This window comes from Erinaceus europaeus, chromosome 2 (assembly GCF_950295315.1).
Source record: "Erinaceus europaeus chromosome 2, mEriEur2.1, whole genome shotgun sequence".
Classification (NCBI taxonomy): Eukaryota; Metazoa; Chordata; class Mammalia; order Eulipotyphla; family Erinaceidae; genus Erinaceus; species Erinaceus europaeus.
Window position 1 is genome coordinate 29025831 of NC_080163.1, and position 25341 is coordinate 29051171.

Sequence of the window (25341 nt, forward strand, 5' to 3'; positions counted from 1 at the left end):
CAATTGTCATAAAGGTATTTAGTACAGTGTTACTTGTACTCAAGATACAACAACTGAGGAACAACAGAGCATTAAAAAAAGAGAAACACATAAATAAAAAAATGGATAGATTAAAAACAAATAAAACTGCTACTCCAATGAATGAAGACAAGAGCCCAGAAGAAACTACAAATCAGCCAGAAGTAACCATAGATAAGAAAAGTATGCAAGCAATAATAAACTTATTAATCACAGAAATGAAAACAACATTGGAGGAAAGGAATGGCAGTATTAGGGAAACAACAGTTGAGACCCCAAAGGAAAATACCAATTATCTTGAGGCAATTAGAGAACTGAAAGCTGAAATAGCTGTAATGAAGAAAGAAGCTGAGGCAAGGGAAAGCAGACTAACAGAAGCAGAAAACAGAATTAGTCAGACAGAGGATGAGTTAGAGAAAACTAAGAAAGAGGTGAAAGAGCTTAAAAAGAGATTGAGAGACACTGAAAACAACAACAGAGACATATGGGATGATATCAAAAGAAGTAACATTCGTATAATTGGCCTGCCAGAGGAAGAAAGAGAGGAAGGGGAAGCAAACATTCTATAGGAAATAATACAAGAAAACTTCCCAGACATGGATAACAGAAAGGATATCAAGGTTCAAGAGGCCCAGAGAGTACCAAACAGAATCAACCCAGACCTGAAGACACCAAGACACATCATAGTCACAATGAGAAGAAGTAAGGATAAAGAAAGGATCCTAAAGGCTGTAAGAGATAAACAAAAAGTCACATACAAGGGAAAACCCATAAGATTATCTGCAGACTTCTCCACTCAAACTCTAAAAGCCAGAAGGGAGTGGCAAGATATCTATCGAGCCCTGAATGAAAAAGGGTTTCAACCAAGCATAATATATCCTGCTAGACTTTCATTCAAGCTAGATGGAGGGATCAAAACCTTCTTAGACAAACAACAGTTAAAGGAGGCAACCATCACCAAGCCGGCCCTGAAAGAGGTACTAAAAGACCTCTTATAAACAAGAACATCACTATAATACTTGCAATATATCAGAGTAAACAAATTGTTTTTTAGAACAATGGCACTACAATACATTAAATCCATAATATCAATAAATGTCAATGGCTTAAACTCACCCATCAAAAGGCACAGGGTGGGGGGATGGATCAGAAAACATAACCCAACCATATGCTGCTTGCAAGAATCCCATCTGTCACAACAAGATAAACACAGACTTAAAGTGAAAGGATGGAAAACTATCATACAGGCTAACGGTCCACAAAAAAGGGCAGGAACAGCCATTCTCATCTCAGACACGATAGATTTTAAATTAAATAAAGTAATAAAAGATAGGCAAGGACATTACATAATGATTAGAGGATCAATCAGCCAAGAAGACTTAACAATTATTAACATCTACGCACCCAACGAGGGACCATCTAAATACATTAAGCATCTACTGAACGAATTTCAAAAATACATCAATAGTAATACAATAATAGTGGGAGACTTCAATACCCCACTCTCACACTTAGACAGATCAACAAAGCAGAGAACCAATAAAGATACAAGAGAATTTGTTGCTGAGGAGTTATTCTGATGCAGTCTCTGCCCCCAGGTTTTACTACGCCGCGCGAAACCCTAGCATTGCCCCCTTCAACCAATCCTGGCCCTACACGTCATGCCATGCGAAACCCTAGCATTTCCCCCTTCAACCAATCCTGGCCCTACACGTCACCTTTGGTTGTCACCCAATAAAAAGCCCCCTCACCCCCCACTCTCTCTCTCTGGGATCTCAGCTCTCCCTCTCTGAGGTCTCGCTCCTTGCTCTCCCCCCATGGTCGGCCATTGCTGGCTGGCTCCACGTGGTCTGAACCAAACCCCCCCCATCCTATAATAAAGATTTGTGTACCCCTTTGCTCTGGAAGTCCGCTCTCTTCTCCGCGGTGCAGCCCAACACCAGACCACCTCAACAACAAGAATTGAATGAAGAGATTGACAGACTAGACCTCTTGGACATTTTCAGACTCCTCCACCCCAAAAAACTGGAATACACCTTCTTTTCAAATCCACATAACACATACTCAAGGATAGAACACATGTTAGGCCACAAAGACAGCATCAATAAATTCAAGAGCATTGAAATCATCCCAAGTATCTTCTCAGACCACAGTGGAGTAAAACTAACATTTAACAACAAACAGAAAATTATTAAAAGACAGAGAATTTGGAAACTAAACAACATGCTCCTTAAGAACCACTGGGTCAGAGACTCACTCAAACAGGAAATTCAGATGTTCCTGGAAACTAATGAAAATGAAGACACAACCTATCAAAATATTTGGGACACAGCTAAAGCAGTACTGAGAGGGAAACTTATAGCCATACAATCACATATTAAACACCAAGAAGAAGCCCAAATGAACGACCTTACTGCACACCTCAAGGACTTAGAGGAAGAGGAACAAAGGAACCCTAAAGCAACCAGAAGGACAGAAATCACTAAAGTTAGAGCAGAAATAAACAACATCGAAAATAAAAGAACCATACAAAAGATCAATGAAGCCAAATGTTGGTTCTTTGAAAGATTAAACAAAATTGACAAACCCCTAGCCAGACTCACCAAACAAAAATGAGAGAAGACTCAAATTAATAGAATTGTAAACGATGCAGGAGATATCACAACTGACACCACAGAAATCCAGAGAATCCTGCGAAACTTCTATAAAGAACTATATGCCACCAAGCTAGAGAATCTGGAAGAAATGGAACAATTCCTAGAAACCTATGCACTTCCAAAACTGAACCAAGAAGAACTACAAAATCTAAATGCACCAATCACAGACAAAGAAATTGAAACCGTTATTAAGAGTCTCCCCAACAACAAAAGTCCTGGACCAGGTGGCTTCACAAACGAATTCTACAAAACTTTCAGGAAACAGTTAATACCCATACTTCTTAAGCTATTCCATAAAATTGAAGAAACAGGAAGACTCCCTTCCACCTTTTATGAAGCCAACATCACCCTGATACCAAAAGCTGATAGGGACAGAACAAAAAAGGAAAACTACAGACCAATATCTCTGATGAACATAGATGCCAAAATATTAAACAAGATCTTGGCCAACCGGATACAGCAACACATCAAAAAGATTGTTCATCATGACCAAGTGGGATTCATCCCAGGAATGCAAGGCTGGTTCAACATCCGTAAGTCAATCAATGTCATTCACCACATCAATAAAAGCAAAGCCAAAAACCACATGATTATCTCAATAGATGCAGAGAAAGCCTTTGACAAAATCCAACACCCATTCATGCTCAAAACTCTACAAAAAATGGGAATAGATGGGAAATACCTCAAGATAGTGGAGTCTATATATAGCAAACCTACAGCCAACATCATACTCAATGGACAGAAGCTGAAAGCATTCCCCCTCAGATCGGCGACTAGACAGGGCTGTCCACTGCACCATTACTCTTCAACATAGTATTGGAAGTTCTTGCCATAGCAATCAGGCAAGAGAAAGAAATCAAAGGGATACAGATTGGAAGGGAAGAAGTCAAGCTCTCACTATTTGCAGATGATATGATAGTATACATAGAAAGACCTAAAGAATCCAGTAGAAAATTACTGGAAGTTATTAGGCAATATAGCAAGGTATCAGGCTACAAAATCAATGTACAAAAATCAGTGGCATTTCTTTATGCAAACACTAAATCTGAAGAAGAAGACCTCCAGAAATCACTCCCATTTACTGTTTCAGCAAAATCAATCAAATACCTAGGAATAAAGTTGACCAAAGAAGTGAAAGACTTGTATACTGAAAACTATGAGTCGCTACTCAAGGAGATAGAAACTGATACCAAGAAATGGAAAGATATCCCATGCTCATGGATTGGAAGAATAAATATCATCAAAATGAATATTCTCCCCAGAGCCATATACAAATTTAATGCAATACCCATCAAAGTTCCACCAAGCTTCTTTAAGAGAATAGAACAAACACTACAATCATTTATCTGGAACCTGAAAACACCTAGAATTGCCAAAACCATCTTAAGGAAAAGAAACAGAAATGGAGGCATCACACTCCCAGACCTTAAACTATATTATAAAGCCATCATCATCAAAACAGCATGGTACTGGAACAAAAATAGGCACACAGACCAGGGGAACAGAATTGAAAGCCCAGAAGTAAATCCCAACACCTATGGGCATCTAATCTTTGATAAGGGGGCCCAAAGGATTAAATGGAAAAAGGAGGCTCTCTTCAATAAATGGTGCTGGGAAAACTGGGTTGAAACATGCAGAAGAATGAAATTGAACCACTTTATCTCACCAGAAACAAAAATCAACTCCAAATGGATCAAAGACCTAGATGTCAGACCAGAAACAATCAAATACTTAGAGGAAAACATTGGTAAAACACTTTCCCACATAAACCTCAAGGACATCTTTGATGAATCAAACCCAATTGCAAGGAAGACTAAAGCAGAAATAAACCAATGGGACTACATCAAATTGAAAAGCTTCAGCACATACAAAGAAACTATTAAACAAACAGAGAGACCCCTCACAGAATGGGAGAAGATCTTCACATGCCAGACATCAGACAAGAAACTAATCACCAAAATATATAAAGAGCTCAGCAAACTTAGCCTCAAAAAAGCAAATGACCCCATCCAAAAATGGGCAGGGGAAATGAACAAAACATTCACCTCAGAGGAGATCCAAAAGGCTAACAAACATATGAAAAACTGCTCTAGGTCACTGATTGTCAGAGAAATGCAAATTAAGAGAACACTAAGATACCACCTCACTCCTGTAAGAATGGCATACATCAAAAAGGACAGCAGCAACAAATGCTGGAGAGGATGTGGGGACAGAGGAACCCTTTTACATTGCTGGTGGGAATGTAAATTGGTCCAACCTCTGTGGAGAGCAGTCTGGAAAACTCTCAGAAGGCTAGACATGGACCTTCCATATGATCCAGTAATTCCTCTCCTGGGGTTATACCCCAAGGACTCCATAACACCCAACCAAAAAGAGGTGTGTACTCCTATGTTCATAGCAGCACAATTCATAATAGCTAAAACCTGGAAGCAACCCAGGTGCCCAACAACAGATGAGTGGCTGAGAAAGCTGTGGTATATATACACAATGGAATACTATGCAGCTATCAAGAACAATGAACCCACCTTCTCTGACCCATCTTGGACAGAGCTAGAAGGAATTATGTTAAGTGAACTAAGTCAGAAAGATAAAGATGAGTATGGGATGATCCCACTCATCAACAAAAGCTGACTAAGAAGTTCTGAAAGGGAAACTAAAAGCAGGACCTGATCAAATTGTAAGTAGGGGACCAAAGTAAAAACCCAGTGGTGAGGGGTAGACATGCAGCTTCCTGGGCCATTGGGGGGTGGGAGTGGGCGGGAGGGATGGGTGACAGTCCTTTGGTGGTGGGAATGGTGTTTATGTACACTCCTAACAAAATGTAGACATATAAATCAGTAGTTAATATGAGAGGGGGGAAATCAATTGTATTTCTCAAAGTTTCTCAAAAGACAAACTGAATCTTTTTAATATATAGACTATGTATTTGATATGTGGACTCTCTCAAAAGCCTAGACCAAGTAGATTAGAAGCATCCAATAGCACAGCTATATACAAGATACTGGATACTGTACAGCAAACCATAACAAAAGAACTTTTCAAAGTTAGCCCAATTAACTAATAATGTGATTATAATATTAACTATCGATTGTCTTTTTGAACCCTAAGACAGCAGGAACCTCACATCTCCACTATAGAGCCTCTACCTCCCCCAGTCCTGGAACCCTTGGATAGGGCCCACTTTCCCGTATGCATCTCCCAATCCAAACCAAATAATATTGCATCCGCTGATCACAACCTAACCAACGCAACGATTGCCACCTCAACATGCTTCACCTCAGACTGTATCCAGAGACTTCACGTGTGAAATGACAACCCTTCAGCTTCATTACTCGGGTGAGACCTTTCCTTTTATAGTACACTCTAATTTCATCTCAGGTAGTTCACTTTCTAACAAAGTCCTATAACCTAGATATACACCAGTTTCTGTGAGAGAGAGCTTATGTGCACATTTATCCATAAACTACTGCAAAATATATACCTGAAAGCAGAAGTACACTAGAGTTTGCAGTGAGTACCTCCCTAACACTTCCTTTCAACTATTCCAAGCTGGGGATCCATGATTGCTCAACAAATTGTTTGACTTCATATGTTAACTCTCTTTTCAATCACCAGGTTCCAGATGCCACCAGGATGCTGGCCAGGCTTCCCTGGATTGAAGACCCCACCAATGTGTCCTGGAGCTCAGCTTCCCCAGAGACACATCTTACTAGGGAAAGAGAGAGGCAGACTGGGAGTATGGACCGACCAGTCAACGCCCATGTTCAGCGGGGAAGCAATTACAGAAGCCAGACCTTCTACCTTCTGTAACCCCCAACGACCCTGGGTCCATGATCCCAGAGGGCTAGAGAATGGGAAAGCTATCATGGGAGGGGGTGGGTTATGGGGATTGGGTGGTGGGAATTGTGTGGAGTTGTACCCCTCCTACCTTATGTTTTTGTTCATTAATCCTTTCTTAAATAAAAAATTAAAAAATAATTAAGTGCTCCTGAATATTATAGGTGCTTAGTAAAAAAAAAAAAAAAACAAATTTAATATCGTGGACATCCTGGAAGCAGTCAACCTGGGTGAACAAGATGCAGGGGAGAAAATTTGCCAAAATTATAGTCAAGTCATGATGGGTCAAGGCATGTCAAGTCTATCTTCTTCACCACATCACAACATGGTCATTTCTACTCTAAAAATTTTCTGCTTCCCTCTTAGCCAGGAATGAAAAAAGAAAAGGAAGGGAAAGAAAAGAAAAGAAAAGAAAAGAAAAGAAAGGAAAGGAAAAGAAAATAGCATAGGTTCTCTCTGTACTTCAGTACTTGAGTCAATCAGAAATTACTGTTAACAGTACCAAGGACAACCTAAGTAAATATCCACGTTCATAATTTCAAGCACTTTCTTTCAAAAATTCTTTTTCATCTCTTCATGTAGTATTCCATCTTTGATTCTCTAACTCCTAAATGTCCAAAGAACCTAGTTTAGTTACAAGGAAAAGAAATCTTTATCTAAATTTCCAGACGTTTACAGAGCTTTGAGGTCCCTTGGGTCCTGTGATTTGGAAACCCAAATCCTCACTCTACTTTTTGGTTGTAAAAAACTCTTCTGAAGGCATGACTGTGACAAGTTCCATCTTCTATCCAAATGAGAAATAGCTCAGGCTTATAAGAAATGAAAAAGAAAATCTATCAGCTACTATTTCAAAAATAGTATGCCAATGACAGAGCCAAGATGGTGACTTGCAGACAACACCTGGTGTGAGCACTGCAAGGAGGCTGCTTTGGACCTGGGAAGTTCAGGTGAGGGTGGAAGTTCTGGGCCAGTGGTGGAGGAGGAGTGCAGGGGTGGGTCAGGGTGGCACCAAGGAAGAGTCCTATGATTCACCCATGGGCTGGCAAACAGAAGCCAAAAAGGAAAAGGGAAACAGGGATTTAGATGGGAGTCTTCAGTTTTCCTATTTAGCTCTGCACTCCCCCAGAAATAAAACCAACCTCATGCTAGCTACTTCTGGTGGGTCTCCTGTGGAGATAATTTCTTTATCATGATTCATGGATCAACAGAGGTATCATTCAAAGGACTGAGGGCATATTTCCCCCAAGCAAAAGCTTATTACTTTTTTTTGAAGGGGGTTAGAGCTCTGAGTGACAGAATACCTGACCAATCAGGGCCTTGGTATTGCCTGAGTTAGACTACCTGTCTTCCTTCTCTCTACCCCTTGAGCTTTTTGATAGTTGCTTCTTGTAATTGTTTGCTTTTGCTAGGTTTAGGAACGGGACAAGGCTATGTGTAGCCAATCTGGAGTAGTTAGATCTGCATACTAACTACAGGGGTTTTTAAGTCTATTTTATGTTATTATTATTACTATTATTATTATTATTATTTGTGTTTTTCTCTTTTCCATCCTCTCCAGGTTGAAAAAAATTAGCTGTTGTTTTTTTTTCCATTGACAAGTGATTGGGTGTGCTACCCATTGTGGGAGGAATTTGCTTTTCTCCTTCTCTTTCCTCCTAGCTAATCTAAAAATTCTCTGTCTTTTAGGTGATTTTTTTTTTCTTTTTTCATTTTCTTTCTGTATTCATTGGCACTCCTTTGTGAATTATCTTGTGGAAGAAGTCTGACTTGGAGTGGACTTTCTCTCTCCCTCTCTCTTCCCATGTCTCTCTCTTTTCTCCTTTCCTTTAGTTTCCCACTATCTCTAGAATTAATAGTGGGCAGCTGATTTTTGTAATTGTCTATTCTTGCTTTGTCTTTTTTTTTCTTTTTGTTTTGTTTGTTATTATTTTTGGAGTGGAGGTGTTGCTTAGCTAACTGGTTTTGGTTGAAAATAAGGGAACCATACAAAGATCAATGAAGCCAAATGTTGGTTCTTTGAAAAATCAAACAAAATAGACAAACCTTTAGTCACACACAATAAAAAAGGGGAGAAGAGTCAAATAAATAGAATTGAAAATGATAGAGGAGATATCACAACAGATACCAGAGAAATTCCCCTTACCCACCAGTATCTTCAATCTTCTGGAAGACTTTTTAAAGTATGTTGAATTTCTGAAGTGTCTGTTGTGATGTCTCCTCCTTCACAATCCAAATTGTTTAGGTCTTCTCCATTTTTTGTTCTGGGAGTCTGGCTAAAGGTTTATCGATTTTGTTCACTCTTTCAATGAACCAACATTTATTTTCGTTGATCTTTTGTATGGTTTTCTTGCTTTAAATGTTCTTTTTTTTTGCCCTAACTTTAGGGATTTCTGCCCTTTTCCTTGCTTTAGGGTTCCTTTGTTCTTCTTCTTCTAAGTCTTTAAGATGTGCTATTAGGCTATTTATTTGTGCTTTTTCTTGTTTCCTAATGTGTGCTTGTGTGACTATGAACTTCCCCCTCAGTACTGCCTTAGCTGTGTCCCAAATATTTTGATAGTTTGTGTCTTCATTTTCATTGAACTCTCAAAACATTTTGATTTATTTATTTCTTCTTTGACCCAGTAGTTGTTAAGTAGTGTACTGTTGAGCTTCCACATTTTGGGACTATTACTAATCATTTGTTAATTAGAAAGTGTTAGTTTAATTCCATTGTGGTCTGAGAAGATGCTTGGGATGATTTCAGTGCACTTGAATTTGTTGATGCTGTCTTTGTGGCCTAATATATGGCCTAATATATGGTCTATCCATGAGAATGACCCATGTGGACTTGAGTAGAATATGTATTCCAGTTTCTTGGGGTGAATGACTCTGAAAATATCCAATAGTTCTAGTTTATCTATCTCCTCATTTAGCTCCCTCATTTCTTTATTTATTTTCTGCCTGGATTATCTGTCAAGTTGAGAGAGTAGGGTGTTGAAGTCCCCTACTTTGACTGTGTTGCTGTTAATATATTGCTGTAGCTCTTTCAGTAGATGTTTGATGTATTTGGATGGCTTCTCATTGGTTTCATAGACGCTAATAATTGTTAAGTCTACTTGACTGACTGAACCTCTGAGCATTAAGTAAGGTCCATCCCTATCTTTTTAAATTTTATTGATTTTAAAGTCTGTTGTGTCAGATATGAGAATAGCTGTTCCTGTCCTTTTTTGTGGGCCATTGTCTTGTAGGATAGTTTTCCATCCTTTCACTTTGAGTCTGTGTTTGTCTTGTTGAGTTAGATGAGTTTCCTCTAGACAGCATATTATTGGGTTGTGTTTTCTGATCCATCTTCCTACTCTATGCCTTTTAGTAGGTGAATCCAAGCCATTGACATTTATTGATATCATAGATTGTCGGGCAGCTACCCTACTCTGCTCCATTTACATAATCAATGTTTTGCCTGCAGGGTATCAGTTAATCCCACTGGTTAGAACCTTCACAACAGCTGCTATGGAAGCTTTCTACCTTCAAGCTCTTTTCTCCACCCCCTCTCCTAGCCATTTCCTTTTCCCACCTGCCACTTCTGGTTAAATATATATATAATGCATTGTCTCTGATCAATAAGGAAATTGAATTGTGTTCCTGCTCTGCCACGAGTTCATGGTCTCTCTCCTGTGACACTAGTCCAGCAATAGATTGAATATATTTTAACACCATTATTGTAAATTTTTAGACTATTCTGATCTATGGCCTATTTATAGTGGTCTAACTGTTTGTAGGAGACGTTTCAGAACTTCCTTCAGGGAAGGCTTGGTGATAGTTAATTCTTTCAACTTTTGCTTGTCTGAGAAGGTTTTTATGCCTCCATCGGAATGACAGTCTAGCAGGATACAGTATTTTTGGTTGAAAGCCTTTGTCATTGAGCACTCAGTAGATATCATGCCATTCTCTTCTGGCCTGTAGTGTTTGTGTGGAGAAGTCTCCTGCTAATCTTATGGGTTTTTCTCTGTAGGTGACTCTTTGCTTTTCCCTTGAAGCTTTAAGGATCCTTTCTTTATCCTTATTCTTTCCCATCCTAAATATGATATCTTTTGGTTTCTTTAAGTCTGGGTTAATTCTGTTTGGGACCCTCTGGGGTTCTTGAACCTTTATGTCTTTTATGTTGTCTAGACTAGATAAGTTCTCAGCTATTATGTCCTGAAGAATGCTTTCTTCTCCTCCCTCTCTTTCTTCCTCTGGTAAGCCAATGATGTGTACATTATTTCTTTTGAAGTCATCCCATAGGTCTCTGTTGTTGTTTTCAGTATCTCTTAAACTCTTTTTGAGATCTCTTACTTCTTTTTAGTTGTCTCTAATTCATCCTTGATCTTGCTAATCCTGTCTTCAGCCTCATTGATTCTATTTTGTCTCCCCTCTACTGTTTTCTGGAGTTCATCTATTTTGTTACCCTGTTCTGATACTGTTTAGCTTTATCAGCTAGCTGTGTTCTTAGCTATTTCAGCTTTCAGCTCTCTAATAACCTTGAGATAATTAGTGTTTTCTTCCAGGGTCTCATTTGTTGTTTCTGCATTCTTGATGACAATTCTTTAAAACTCAATACTCACTCCTGTGTTTATTTCCTTGACTAGTGTTTGGATGTTGACCTTATTATTTTGTGCTTCAACCTTTGGGGGGATTTTAGTTGGACTCTTGTCCTGGTTCAGTTCCCTAATATTTCTTCTTGTTGGTTTAACCATTCTATATAGTATGGTATCACACATAAGAAAAAGTAACAGCAACAAATGCTGGAGAGGTTGTGGGATCAAAGGAACCCTCCTGCACTGCTGGTGGGAATGTAAATTTGTCCAACCTCTGTGGATAACAGTCTGGAGAACTCTCAGAGGCTATAAATGGACCTACCCTATGGTCCTTCAGTTCCTCTCCTGGGGATATATCCTAAGAAATACAACACACCCACCCAAAAAGATTTGTGTATACATATGTTCTTAGCAGCACAATTTGTAATAGCCAAAACCTGGAACCAACCCAGGTGTCCAACAACAGATGAGTGGCTGAGGAAGTTGTGGTATATATACACAATGAAATACTACTCAGCTACTAAAAACGGTGACTTCACTGTTTTCAGCCAATCTTGGATAGACCTTGAAAAATTCATGTTAAGTGAAATAAGTCAGAAACAGAAGGGTGAATATGGGATGATCTCACTTTCAGGCATAAGTTGAAAAACAAGATCAGAAAAGAAAACACATGTAGAACCTGAACCAGAATTGGCATATTGCACCAAAGTAAAAGACTCTGGGGTGGGTGGAGGGGGGATAATACAGGTTCAAAAAGGATGACAGAGGACCTGGGGAGTGTATTATTATATGGAAACCTGGGAAATGTTATGCATGTACAAACTATTATATTTACTGTTGAATGTAAAGTGTTAATTCCCCAATAAAGAAATTTTTAAAAAAAGAAATCTTCCCCTCCAAAAAATATCTTGCTAAGTTTCTACAAACAACTATATGCCATCAAGATAGAGAATCTGGAAGAAATGGAAGAATTTCTAGAAACATATACCCTTCCAAAACTGAACCAGGAAGAACTACAGAACCTAAATGGACCAATCACAGACAAGGAAATCAAAATAATTATTAAGAATCTTCCCAAAAACAAAAGTCCAGGACCAGATGGCCTTTCAAAGGAATTCTACAAAACCCTCGGGAAAGTTAATCCCCTTCAGAAAAAGGCATGCAAAGAAATTATGTAGGAAACTTGCAACATATGAAAAACAACAGTAATGTTAAGAAAACTGAACAAAGACTAAGGCAACCTTGAAAGTTTCTCTCTCTCTTTCTTTCTTTCTTTCTTTCTTTCTTTCTTTCTTTCTTTTTTTTCATTTATAAAAAGGAAACACTGACAAAACCATAGGATAAAGGGGTACAACTCCACACAATTTCCACCACCAGAACTCAGTATCCCATCCCCACCCCTGATAGCTTTCCTATTTTTTAACCCTCTGGGAGTATGGACCCAAGGTCATTGTGGGATACAGAAGGTGGAAAGTTGGCTTCTGTAATTGCTTCGCCGCTGAACATGGGCATTGACAGCCTGTGTCTCTCTTTCCCTAGTGGTGCAGGTTTCTGGGGAATCGATGGGGTCATCTCTCCAGGGAAGTCTGGTTGTCATCATGCTGTCATCTGTATCTTAGTGGCTGAAAAGAGAGTTAACATACAAGGCTAAACAAATTGTTGACCAATCATGAACCTAAAGGTTGTAGTAGTGCAGATGAAGAGTTGGGGGTGGTGGTGGTCTCCATTCTGTAGATAGCTAGTAGGCATATTTTAGCTATATTACAAAGGATCTGTGGCTACACTAGTTTTTTTTTTCCCTGAGCCTGAAATATGATATGCAGGTGGATCCTAGTTATTGTCTGGGGAGATGATGTTATGGCTGGAAAAAGGACCAGAAGGCTGGATCCAGGAAGAGAGTAGCTCCCAAATATGGGAAAGTTTTATAACTATTGTTGACTATAAACCCCATCAATTTGATCTGATCTGGGGCCCATATTCAGCTTAGGTGCCTATGTGACCTCTGCATCCCTGTTGATCTGAACTCACATTCTGTGGTCATCAGTAGGAACATTCCGAGCTGCCCCAATTTCAGGATCCATCTTCCTCAGGTGTAGCATAGAGTATGTTGTCCAGCCTCCCTTCAGAGGATGGAACATTCTCTACCATTGTTGATCCAAGTTGAGGGCAAGGTCATACGGTTTTTTTGATGATGATGTTGTTTGTTTTGTTTTTTCAAGGAGACTGCTTTCCAGAAGTAAGCTGCATTATAACCCCAGCTGAGAACACACCTGACCACATTCAAGAACTAATCTACACTCTATATTCCAGCTGAGGAAGAGTTTTCTGTGTTTTATATTACATAGATTTCTAGAATCAGGAAAGTTGGTTATAAGTGTCCTAGAACCAGCAATGTCCGAGGACACAAATAAAAGGGATGCCCGATACTTCTTTTGTTACCTTGCTCAAGATGCCTGTCTATAGTGAAGCTTGATCAGCCAGCAGCTTTCAGACCCCGAAGAATATCTGGAGGATTAAACTGAAGGCAGGGCTGAGGAGTAAATTCTAGTGAATATTGTGACCATCTAGGGCCAGAGAGTGCAGTCTTCTGCCAAGTCTCATAACCCCAATATTGTGCCCAGACTGTGTCTTCAGTGAAAATAAGACCATCAGAACCTACAGATAACATAAATGAACTCCATTGGCAGTGAGAAAGGAATGGGTTATAACCCTGAGAAGAAATCTTAAGGTATAGTCAGTCTTCAGATCAGTCTAATTGTTAGTTCAGAACACTGTGAAAGTTTCTGTGATTCTTCCTTGACCAGTCTTGAATGGCAGAGCAGACCAGAGGCAACCTGGTAGGTTACTGGTTAACTACCCTCAGGTAGTTACACCCTCATCCAAGATCTATATAACCCCATTCACTTAGCACTACAGCAGAGACTTGCAAAGATAGGTACTTTGTGACCTTAAAAAAGCTTCATAAAAACAATGCTGTGCCCAACTGGTAATAAAGAAACTAGTCTGTTATTTGTTTACCATATGGCATCTATACATTAGCACCACTACCACCACATTGTGTGCATGTGTATACACTGAAATTTGACTTTTATTTTTTCTTTGTTGATTTGTATGTTATTTTTTGTTTGTTATTTTGTCTCCTTTTGAGAGTGCATGTTCTATTAGTTTGTCTATGCCTTCTTAGTATGTACTCTTATTACTGTTATAGTTATTTCTATTTTTCTATCACTTTTTTTGTAATTGTTCTGTTTGTCTGTTTCTCCTTACAATATGAATGCAAGATACACATTTGCCTTTGTATCAACTCTTCTCATCCTACCTCTCATATACCTAAAGCAGGGATGCCACTCTCCAGAGGAAGAGTACCACTTGATCTAGATCTACATACAAAAAGAAAACTACCCTTATCTCAAGTAAAGGGAAGCTTCAGCTAGACTATCTCTTGAGGACATCATGTTAAGTGAAGTAAGCCAAAAAGAGGACAAATATGAACGATGTTACTTATAAACAGTACTTAACAGAGACAGAGAGGGAGAACACAATGTGAAATATGGACTGGGCCAGTATATTGCACCAAAGCAAAGGACTCTGGGAATGGAGGGTGAATCAGTGGAGAAAGAAAATTTGGGGGGCCTAGTACATAATAAAATTGCATGCATGTAACCCCCTCAGTAAAAAGGAAAGTGAAAGACTTGTATACTAAAAGTTATGAGTCACTATTCAAGGAAACAGAAAAAAAATACAAAATAATAGAAAGAGATCCCATGTTCATGGCTTGAAATACTGAACAGCATCAAAGGGATTATTCTACCCAGAATCATATATATATTCAATTCAATCCCCATCAAGGCCCCACCAAATTTCGAATAAATAGTAGAAATGTTTATCAGGAATCAGAAAATACTTAGAACTACAAAAGCAGTCTTGAGAAAAAAAGAACAAAACTGGAGGCATAAAACTCCCAGATTTCAAACTATATTATAAAGTTATTGTAATAAAAATTTTCTGGTATCGGAACATAAATAGACACAGTGATCAGTGAAATTAAACCGAGAGCCCAGAAATCAGTTTCTACACTTATAGACATCTAATTTTTTTTTTTTTTGCCTTTAGGGTTATTACTGGGGCTTGGTATATGCACTAAGAATCCACTGTTCCTAGATACCATTTTTCCCATTTTTATTACCCTTGTTGCTGTTACTATTGTTAATTGTTATGATTGCTATTATCATTGTTAGATATGACAGAGAGAAATCAATAGAAGAGGGGAAGACAGAGGGGGAGAGAAAGATAGACACCTGCAGACCTGCTTCACTGCTTGTGAAGCAACACCCTTGCAGGTGGGGAACCAGGGGCTCATACTTGCATGTGGGGATCCTTTCCTGTACTTGAGCTTCACGCCATGTGCTCTTAATTCACTGCACTACTGCCCGGCTGCCTGCCATCTATTTTTTGACAAGGGGCCCCAAAATATTAAGTGGCGAAAGGAGAATTTCTTCAACCCATCATGTTGGGTAAATTGGGTTGAAACATTCAGAAGAATGAAACTGAATCACCTCATCTCATTGTGAAAAAAAGTAAAGTCCAAATGGATTAAGGATTTGGACGTTAAGCCAGAAACTATCAAGTATTTAGATAAAACAGTGGCAGAACTCTTTTTGACTTGTTTTACTCTTCAACAAATCCAATATGGGGAGAAGACACGGACACAATATTCACCAAATAAAATATCCAAAGGGTCAAAAGGTATACTACTGGGGGAAGGAAAGGAATACCTGCCCAGACCGCCACATCAGCCTAATCAACCCTGCCGGTCAATGGGGTGACAGATGTAGCATCCAGATAGTCCCCACATCCAGTTGTATTTTCTGGTTTCACTGCAAGTTAGTCTTATTTGATCAATATATTATATAGTTAATACAACAACAAAAAATTAAAAGTGTAATTTTCATTTGCAAAGAGATGAAATACATCTATTCTCATGGAAGAAGATAGATGAGGAACATATATAAAATACATTGATGATGCTAAATATTAAGAAAAATAAAGCAGTTAAGAAGGATAGGAAGATTTGTGATTTTAAGATGCTCCCTAATCTTAGTGTTTACATGAAATATGAATTTTGAATGGTAATGAAGGTGATTTGATTTTTTTTTAAAGTGGGAAAAGTGATATAGGCCAGTACTGCACAAACCATACCAAACAAGGCATCTGTGGGGGAGGGAGACTTTGGGAAATAATACACTAAGAAATAAGTTCTAGGTTGCTTAACAGTTTGTACAGTTTCCCATTCTTATGGCTTAAAGTACTACAAACAAGCCAAAAAAAGGAAATTCAACTCAACTATATATATACATATATATGTATATATATATACACTTTATAAAACTATATATATTAAAGTATATATATACTTCTTATAACTATATATATACATATATATAAATATGTATATATATATAGTTTTAACAAGTAGAACTTGCTAGTACCTCTGGCTCTGCCAAACATCCATTTATAACAGCAGAGTTTATAATAGACCAGTTTTGGAGTGGTGGAATCATGCAAGCCTGGTGGCCACAAATAAAATAGAGTAAAACAATCTACAGATTTATAAATAATGTCTCAATAAATAAACAACAGGAAACTGTAACAGGACAACAAATAAGCAATACTTTAAAAAAATATTTATTTATTCCCTTTTGGTGCCTTTGTTGTTTTATTGTTGTAGTTATTATTGATGTCATCATTGTTGAACAGGACAGAGAGAAACAGAGATTGGAGGAGAAGACAGAGAAGGGGAGAGAACGACAGACACCTGCAGAGCTGCTTCGCTGCCTATGACGCGACTCCCCTGCAGGTGGGGAGCTGGGGGGCTTGAACTGGGATCCTTGTGCCGGTCCTTGTACTTTGAACCATCTGCACTTAACCCATTGAGCTACTGCTGTCGGGAGCAAGCCTAGGCTGCTGCTTACTCAGTGATGTGGGAGAGGAACCAGGAACTCTCGTGGCTGAGTGGAAACGCAATCCAATGCTTTATTGATCAGAAAAACCTGCCCTTTATATCTTTGGAGATGGAAGTGGCAGGTGGGAAAAAGGAACTGGGTAGGAGAGTGGGTGGAGAGAAGGAAAACAGCATGAAGATAGCAAGCTTCCATCTAACCAGTGGGGATTAAACCAATGCCCTGCAGGCAGGGCAGGTCTCAGACAAAACGATAATTATGTAAATAGACCACAGCATTAAGCAATGGAGCAGCAGGGAGCTGGAGTAATGCCCAACATAAAGCCCGACTCCCATTAGTAATACTTTTATGATTATTCTGATCTGTCCCTTGGGAAATCTTAGACATGGCAAACCAAAGGTTGAAATTTAGTTCATCTACTTTTTAGTCTCTTGCTCAAGGAGAAAAGTCATAAATCAGAAAATCAGTCTTTATCATTGCACACTCAGATACACAATTTGATATTCACACCAATACTATTATGCTCTGTTTAAAACTTACTTGAAACATCTCAATGCAAAGAATCAGTGAATACTTTAGGAATGAATATTACACAGATATTTACTGTTCATCATATATCTACATAATCTTTGAAGTTTCTAGATCTCAACAGTAATATAGACTCATGTGACTTGATTTAGTCAATGAATTGTGAGAAGAAAGCATAGATCAAAGCATAGAAAAGTAAATATAATTTCTCTATGAACTCTCATAAAACTTAGCAGCCTGGAAAGCAGGACAATGAATAAATAATTGAACTTAAAAACTTGAGGATTCAGGGGGCTTAGCTAGTGGTGCACCTGGTTAAGCTTACGTACCACCAAGCACAAGGACTGAGGTTCAAATCCCCACTCCCTACCTGCAGAAGTAAAGCTTCACAAGTGATGAAGAAGTTCTGCAGGTGTCTTTCTCTCTCTTTCAACCTCCTCCTCCCCTCTCAATTTCTCTCTATCCTGTCTATTAAAAAATTAGAAAGGAGAAAAGAATATAGCCACTGGGTATAATGGCATTGAGCCCCAGCAAAAACCTTAGTTGCAGAAAAAATAAAAGAAAGAGCAAAAGCCTGGGTCCCTGAGTTAAATCCATGACATTGTATGTACCAGAGTGATGCACTGCTTCTCTCTCTTGTCAATAAATAAATAAATAAATGTTTTTAAAAATAAACATGTAGACTTTGAAAATAAAGTTTCGCCACTTCATAGTTTACCTTTCTAACCAATATGCTAGGGAGAGACTAGATAGACTATGACCCCTATGTCACACCCAGTATAGTTTGGAATCAGCGTGTTGATCACTTCTTTAAATCACTTGTCCACCTTCTTCTGAACTTGAAACAGAGCACAGTTAGTTTTCTGGACTTTAGTGTTGAAGTCTTTTCTTAAAAACCCACACAGAGGGAGCCAGGTGGTGGCACACGTGGTTGAACACATGTTACCCAGGTTTCAGGCCCTGGTCCGCACCTGCCACGGAAAAGGCTTCGAAAGTGGCAAAGCAATGAAAGCAGTGCTGCAGGTGTTTATCTTTCTCCCTCTCTCTCTTCTCCTTCCTTTCAATTTATCCCTATCGATAAAAAAATTAAGAAAAACCACAGAGAGAAGATCAGGCAACAGTTTGAAAACAGAAGCTTCAAGTACGCCATTGAATGTTTTTCTGTCCAGAACATATGCAGTACAATTTTTCCATTTTTCTAATGCAACTGCATTGTTCTGCAGATCAGCAAGGCTCATTTCAAAAACATGATACCTGAGGCCATCAGATGTGATTTTGCTTCTTGAATCTTTATAGCTAATGTCCTCCAAGTATTTTTCTCTGTTGAACACAGAGCATTATACTTTCCATATACCAATCTTTGCTGAAAATTGGTTTTGGCTTCTGTTCTGTTGTCTTTTTATATGTTGCTTGTCCTTCCCAACTCCCATAGTTCTGCTTGAGACTCACAGGGCAGTAAATGTATTTTAAAATAATTCCAGATTTCCCAGTCACCATAAAAACAATATCCAAAGATTTAAAATGTGCTTGAAGAAAATAACATTTTAAATCCTCTATTCAAGTTGTGGCACTTAGGTTAAAATGGACTTTTCCCTTTCTTAATCTCAATTTAAAATGTTCTCCTTTTCAAGTTTGATTTATGGAGCTGCTGGAAGAAGGAGCTCTTTTAAATAATTGCCAGGAGAACAAAAAACAGGAATCAAAGTATCAGATTCCCTAACATCATTTTGTAGGTAGCCTTAAATAGTTCTTTAATGCCTGTGAGAAATCAAATATTGGTGATCTGTCTCTGTCCATTTCTCTCTTCCCAGATAGCTAATGACATACATTATACTCCTCTCACTGTGTGTACCTTTCATTTTACTCAAAGCCTTTAATCCTTCTCTTTTTAGATAAAATGCCATAACCATAGTGTAGTAGGTTAAGATTGATTGACAAGTGCATATAATTATGGCTTCAATAGTGGCATATGTTTTACAGTTGAAAAAAATGCACAACCTTGAAAATAAAGAAGTTGTGCCCTTTCTCTAGGATAAAAGGATGATATCAAATTGGTTCATTTCTTTGCTGGAATGAAATAAAAGATTTCCTGTAACAAAGAAACACCACCCAAAAGGCTGCTAGAGGATGTCTTTTTTGACTAGATAATGCTCTGCCAATAAGGAAATCAGAAAGAGATAAAAGTGAAGTCTTAAGAGTTTGTCCCTTTTTACTTCATTTTCCATTCACAGTTCACATATAGTCATGAACAAAGAAAGACAATAGTAGAAAAATTCAACATTTTAAAACTTAAGTTTATAAAAGGATGAAGTTTATGAATTAAAACTCAGGGTTAGACTAGGTTAAGCAAGTTCTTCATACGTTATTTCTGGTCTTAGAGTCTAACAAAACCCACAATAAATTCAACTTACACTCCTCTCATTAGTATTCTGCTTCAGTCTATTAAATCCAAGAATATTTATAGATAAAGGACTTTGTCTTAAAAAGGAATTGAACAGACCAGTGAAAATATTACTTCTGAGCAGCTAAGAGGAGAGAAGCTTCACCCATCAAATGGGGCTTATACAAATTATGGATAGGTACGGAGACATTTGTAGCACTTATTGACCCACTTAATGAAACATTACTTGAGTGACCACTACAAGCCAGGCATCACAAGACTGTTCTTAAACTAATAGAACCTTACTGTTTCTTCTTTTTGCTAGGCTAAACCCTTATGTTTTCCTGATGATATGATGCCAGATGATTCCCTATCTTTTTAAAATTTTTTATTTGTTATTAAAATTCTGTTACAGGATTGTAAGATTATAATGTATAGTTCCACACCACACCCACCATCAAAGTTCTGTATCTCTACCCTCCTCCTCCCTCCCAAAGATAACCACCAGAGTTCTTATAAGTTTTACAGTTTGCCTGTGTCTGTTTTGTTTGGCTTTTTTTTCTTCTTCTTCTGTTTTGGGCAATTTTAAGTAAATCGAATCTCTAGATTCCACAGATGAATGAAACCATCTGGTAGTTGTCTTTCTTCTCTTTACTTATTTCACTAAGCATAATCACCTCTAGTTCCATCCATTTTGTCCCACGGGGCACAATGCCAGCTTTTGGATTACAGAATAGTATACCATGGAATATATATCCCATAACTTCTTTAGCCAGTCATCTGATAGTGGGTATCTAGGCTGCTTATACTCTTTGGCTATTGTGAATAATGCAGCTATGGACATAGTGGTGCATATATCCCTTCTAATTTGTGCATTGAGTATTCACTAGATAAATTCCCAAAAGTGGCACTGTTGGATCATAAGGTACTTCCATTTTTATGGCAATACAGACTGGTACAGCCCCTTTGGAAGGCTTCATGGAGAATCCTTAAACAATTTATTCACTATATTGAATCTTCAGAAGTTACATATTAAGAATGTACTAGGTCCATGAGACAACCAGGTACACTAGACAACCATTCATTGATTAATGCCTCAAAGTCCATTAAAAAAGTAATCTACCTACATTCTCCCCTATATAAAAAATCCTCTGAAGAATTGGGAATGTATCCCACTGGCTAACAATGGTTTCTGATATCTAAGGGTAGCAAAGTTGGGTTAGTGCTTTGAAGATTTACATGAATGATTTCAGGGATTCTTTAGAATTCCTGCTACCCATTGTAGTTTACTTCAAGACCCCTTGACATATCAGATTTATCTCTGTTCTTGGAAGCCATAACTTCCTTCTGCAAACTCTTAAGATTCAGTAGACTCCCTATGCAAGAAGTTAATGACATTCCAATCTAATTCCTTCCTGAAAGATTTGTCCTCATTTCTGAAAATGTCCTCAGATATTTGTATCTGATAGTTCAGAATTAAATAGCATACTTTAGCAAATCTAATGTACACATTACAAATTAAAAACCATTTATAAAGCATTATTATGATGGCAAGAGATATTTTAGTTAGTTGCCTACTATTTTTTGTGTGAAAAATGTCTTTATTTTAAGAGAAAAAATTAGTTAACAACAAAATTTTTAAACAAGTCTTACTCTGCAAAATACACCCAAAAAGAAATCATAGTACAAAGAACGTTTTAGGGGCTCGATTGTGACACACCTGGTTGAGCACACGTTACAATGAGCAAGGAACCAGGTTCAGACCCCCAGCCCCCACCTGCAGGGGGAAAGCTTCACAAGTGGTGAAGCAGTGCTATTCTCCCTTCATCTCTCCCTCTCTGCTTATCCCCTCAATTTCTTGCTGTCTCTATCCATAAGCAAATAAAGATAATATTTTTTAAATGTTACAAGGAAAGTTTTAAGTTATTTATTTAAAGAAAACACTGACAAAACCATAGGATAAGAGGGATACAACTCCACACAATTCCTGCCACCAGAACTCTGTATCCCATCTCCTCCCCTGATAGCTTTTCTATTCTTTAACCCTTGGGGAGTATGGACCCAAGGTCGTTGTGGGGTGCAGAAGGTGGAAGGTCTGGTTTCTGTAATTGCTTCCCCGCTGAACATGGGCATTGACAGGATGATCTATACTCCTATCCTGGCTCTCTCTTTCCCTAGTGGTTCTGGGGAAATGGAACTCCAGGACTCATAGGTGGTGTCCTCTGTCCAGGGAAGTCTGTTTGGCATCATGCTAGCATCTGTAACCTGGTGCCTGAAAAGAGAGTTAACATACAAAGCCAAACAAAATGTTGGCCAACCATGAACCTAAAGACTGGAGTGGTGCAGATGAAGAGTGGTCCTGGTGGTGGTCCTCCATTCTGTAGATATCTAGTAGGCATATTTTAGTTATATTCCAAAGGGCCTGTGACTGTACTAGATTTTTTTTTTTTCCCTTGAGCCTGAAATCTGATATGCAGGTGGATCCTAGTTATTGTCTGGGGAGATGATGTCATGGCTGGAAAAAGGACCAAAAAGCTGGATCCAGGAAGAGAGTAGCTCCCAAATATGGGAAAGGTTTATAACTATTATTGACTATAAACTGCATCGATTTGATGTGATCTGGGGCCCATATTCAGCTTAGGTGCCTGTGTGACCTCCGCATCCCTGTTGATATGAGCTCACATTCTGTGGTCATTAGTAGGAACATTCCAAGCTGCCCCAATATCAGGACCCATCTTCCTCAGGTGTAGCATAGAGTATGTTTTCCAGCCTCCCTTCGGAGGATGGATCATTCTCTTACCATTGTTGATTCAAGTAGAGGGCAAGTCCTATTGGGGCTCACAAAAAGTTCTGTTTTGTTGTTCCTGATATAGATGACTAGTAATAATGGAGAGAGTGGTCTAGGCCCATCAGGTCTGTTTGGGAATCTCAGGACTGGCCGAATAGGGCCTCAGCTGATGGAATGACCTGATAGTGACTAAAGAGTCTTCATTAAAGTATGCTAGTCTCTTGCCCTTATTCAGCTTTTGCAGTCTTTGTTTTGATAAGGATGAAAGTCTCACCAATTCTTTTTTTTTTTAAATATTTATTTATTTCCTTTTGTTGCCCTTGGTTATTTTTTTTTTTTTTTATTTTTTTTACTGTTGTAGTTATTCTTGTTGTAGTCGTTGTTGGATAGGGCAGAGAGAAATGGAGAGAGGAAGTGAAGACAGAGAGGGGGAGATAAAGATAGACACCTGCAGACCTGCTTCACTGCTTGTGAAGGGATTCCCCTTGCAGGTGGGGAGCCGGGGGCTAGAACCGAGATCCTTGCTGGTCCTTGTACTTTGTACCACGTGTACTTAACCTGCTGCACTACTGCCTGACTCACACAAGTGTCACCAATTCATATGTATTAGTACTGCATCTCAGTTTTCCAAACTGCCTTTTTAACAGCTTAAACTTAACATAAAAGATTTTAAATGAAAATAAATTAAAATGAAGAATTATAAGAAATGTTTCTCTTTGAATGAGGGATCTAGCATTCTGAGTTAAAAATAAAAAAAAAAAAGATGTCTCGACCCCATTGTATTCTTGGTGATGTGTTGTCAAAGGTCCACATAGACCAAATTCAAAACTACCCGTAACATCACTCTGAAGTACATTACCAAAATGTTAATTGAGAAAAGCTGAAAATAGTTTGACTTTACTCAGTACCATATGCTAGGAGAAAGTTTGCAAAAGAAAACACTCAATAGGTTATTTTTTAATCCAGGTTTCAAAAACTCATGGTGCCACATGGGTTCCACAGCTTCCTGTAGAGTAGTATCTGCTTTTCACTGCTTGTTGGCTGCATGTGAAAATTTGATTGAAATAATTCAAATGCTTCTACAAGACTAGTCACAGCTATGCTGTTCTGGCCACTGTAGCCAGCCCCACAATATCCACTCATAGACGTGGACTGGGCCAACACTTCCATACCTTGCATCATCTGACTACTATATGTCCCATTGCTGGCCGCTGTTGTGGAATTTAAGAAGAGTTTCTATCTATCTGTGCTGCATGCCGGCCCTGTCTTTGGACATAGCTGCCACGGTTTCCTCATGAGTTACAAACTCAACATCAACTTTGCCGGTGACTCTTCCATCTGGGCCAATCTCAATATGGACTGTCACTGGGTTGGGCAGAGAGAAGAAGCTGGAAGTACCATTCTCAGTGGCTTTGTATGGCAGCCTGCTCATGTGGACAGTGTCCAGTGGTGCTCTGGTCAGTGAACTCACCATTTCCATATCTGTGTACATACGTCCCCGAGAGACAAGAAGTGAGGTCGGTGGCGAAGTCATAGCCATCACTAAGGCTACTGTACTCTTCGTATCCTCCAAAGCTTTACATCATAGGCAGCAAGCAGACCTCATCTTATCCAAGCCTGCCCATTTAACAATGCAATGTATCTCCTGCCTGTGTCAGGTCAGTCATAGGGGCCTGGCCACTGTGCAGATATGAACTTCAGAGGGGGATATGAATATGACCTCACTTCTTCCTTACTTCCTTGAACACTTCAATATATCTGTGCCTTATTCTCTCCTTGCATGCCTAGAGCCTTCTCAGCTAACTCCTGGGAAGCAAACTGCCTGAATGCTTTCCCAGTGATCTTGCCTTCAGGGTCAACAGGCAATGTGATCCCATTTGGCACAATTTTCACCCCTGAGAAGAACTGAACAATAATTTCTTCTTTGGTGCATCCAAATGGGAATCCTCAAAGTCTTATGAAGCCATCATTGACAGTATCAGCACTGTCAGGACCACTGTGCTTCAACACCCACTCCATCTTGGTTCTGTGAGACTTGCACACCTCAGTTTATCAGTGTCCCAGGCTTTCCCTGTCTTTTCTTCAGCGCGAACTTTATTTCATCATCTGATTCAAGTTCAACAAAAACCTCACCACTCTGCCTACCTTCTCCTGTGAAGATAAAATGAACACCTGCAGCCCCATACTGAATCATGCAGCTGGAGGGGAAGTTCTGTACATCTAGTAGACTAAGCAGGATTGATCAGGCCACAGAGCTTGACCACAAAGCCTTCACTTCTCTCAGGGGCAAGCAGCATGCATATTTGACAGGGCAGAGGTAAAGCAAGCTCAGACGCAGATTTGTGGCGTAAAAGCACAATACTCAGTTGGAGACACTCCTGGTGAGTAGTGGTTTGTCAGACTCCATGGAGCTGCACTCTCACTCTCACATCCGGCTCCCTACTTGGTCCTCGCAGCACCCTCCTCTGGGAAGAAGTCCTGAGAAGAAGTCTGGGTAATATAGTCTTACAGTACACTCACAACAATCATGCTTTCTGCAATCTCTGATCTGGTCTACAGTATTGTCAATTATTTTATTTATTTATTTAAGATCTTTAAAAAAATTATTTATAAAATA

General features: G+C 38.9%; 1 pseudogene; it reads right to left on the bottom strand.

Moving 5' to 3' along the window:
• Positions 1-23693: 23693 nt before the first annotated feature.
• On the bottom strand, positions 23694-25021 carry LOC103117849 (heterogeneous nuclear ribonucleoprotein F-like; annotated as a pseudogene).
• Positions 25022-25341: the final 320 nt, after the last annotated feature.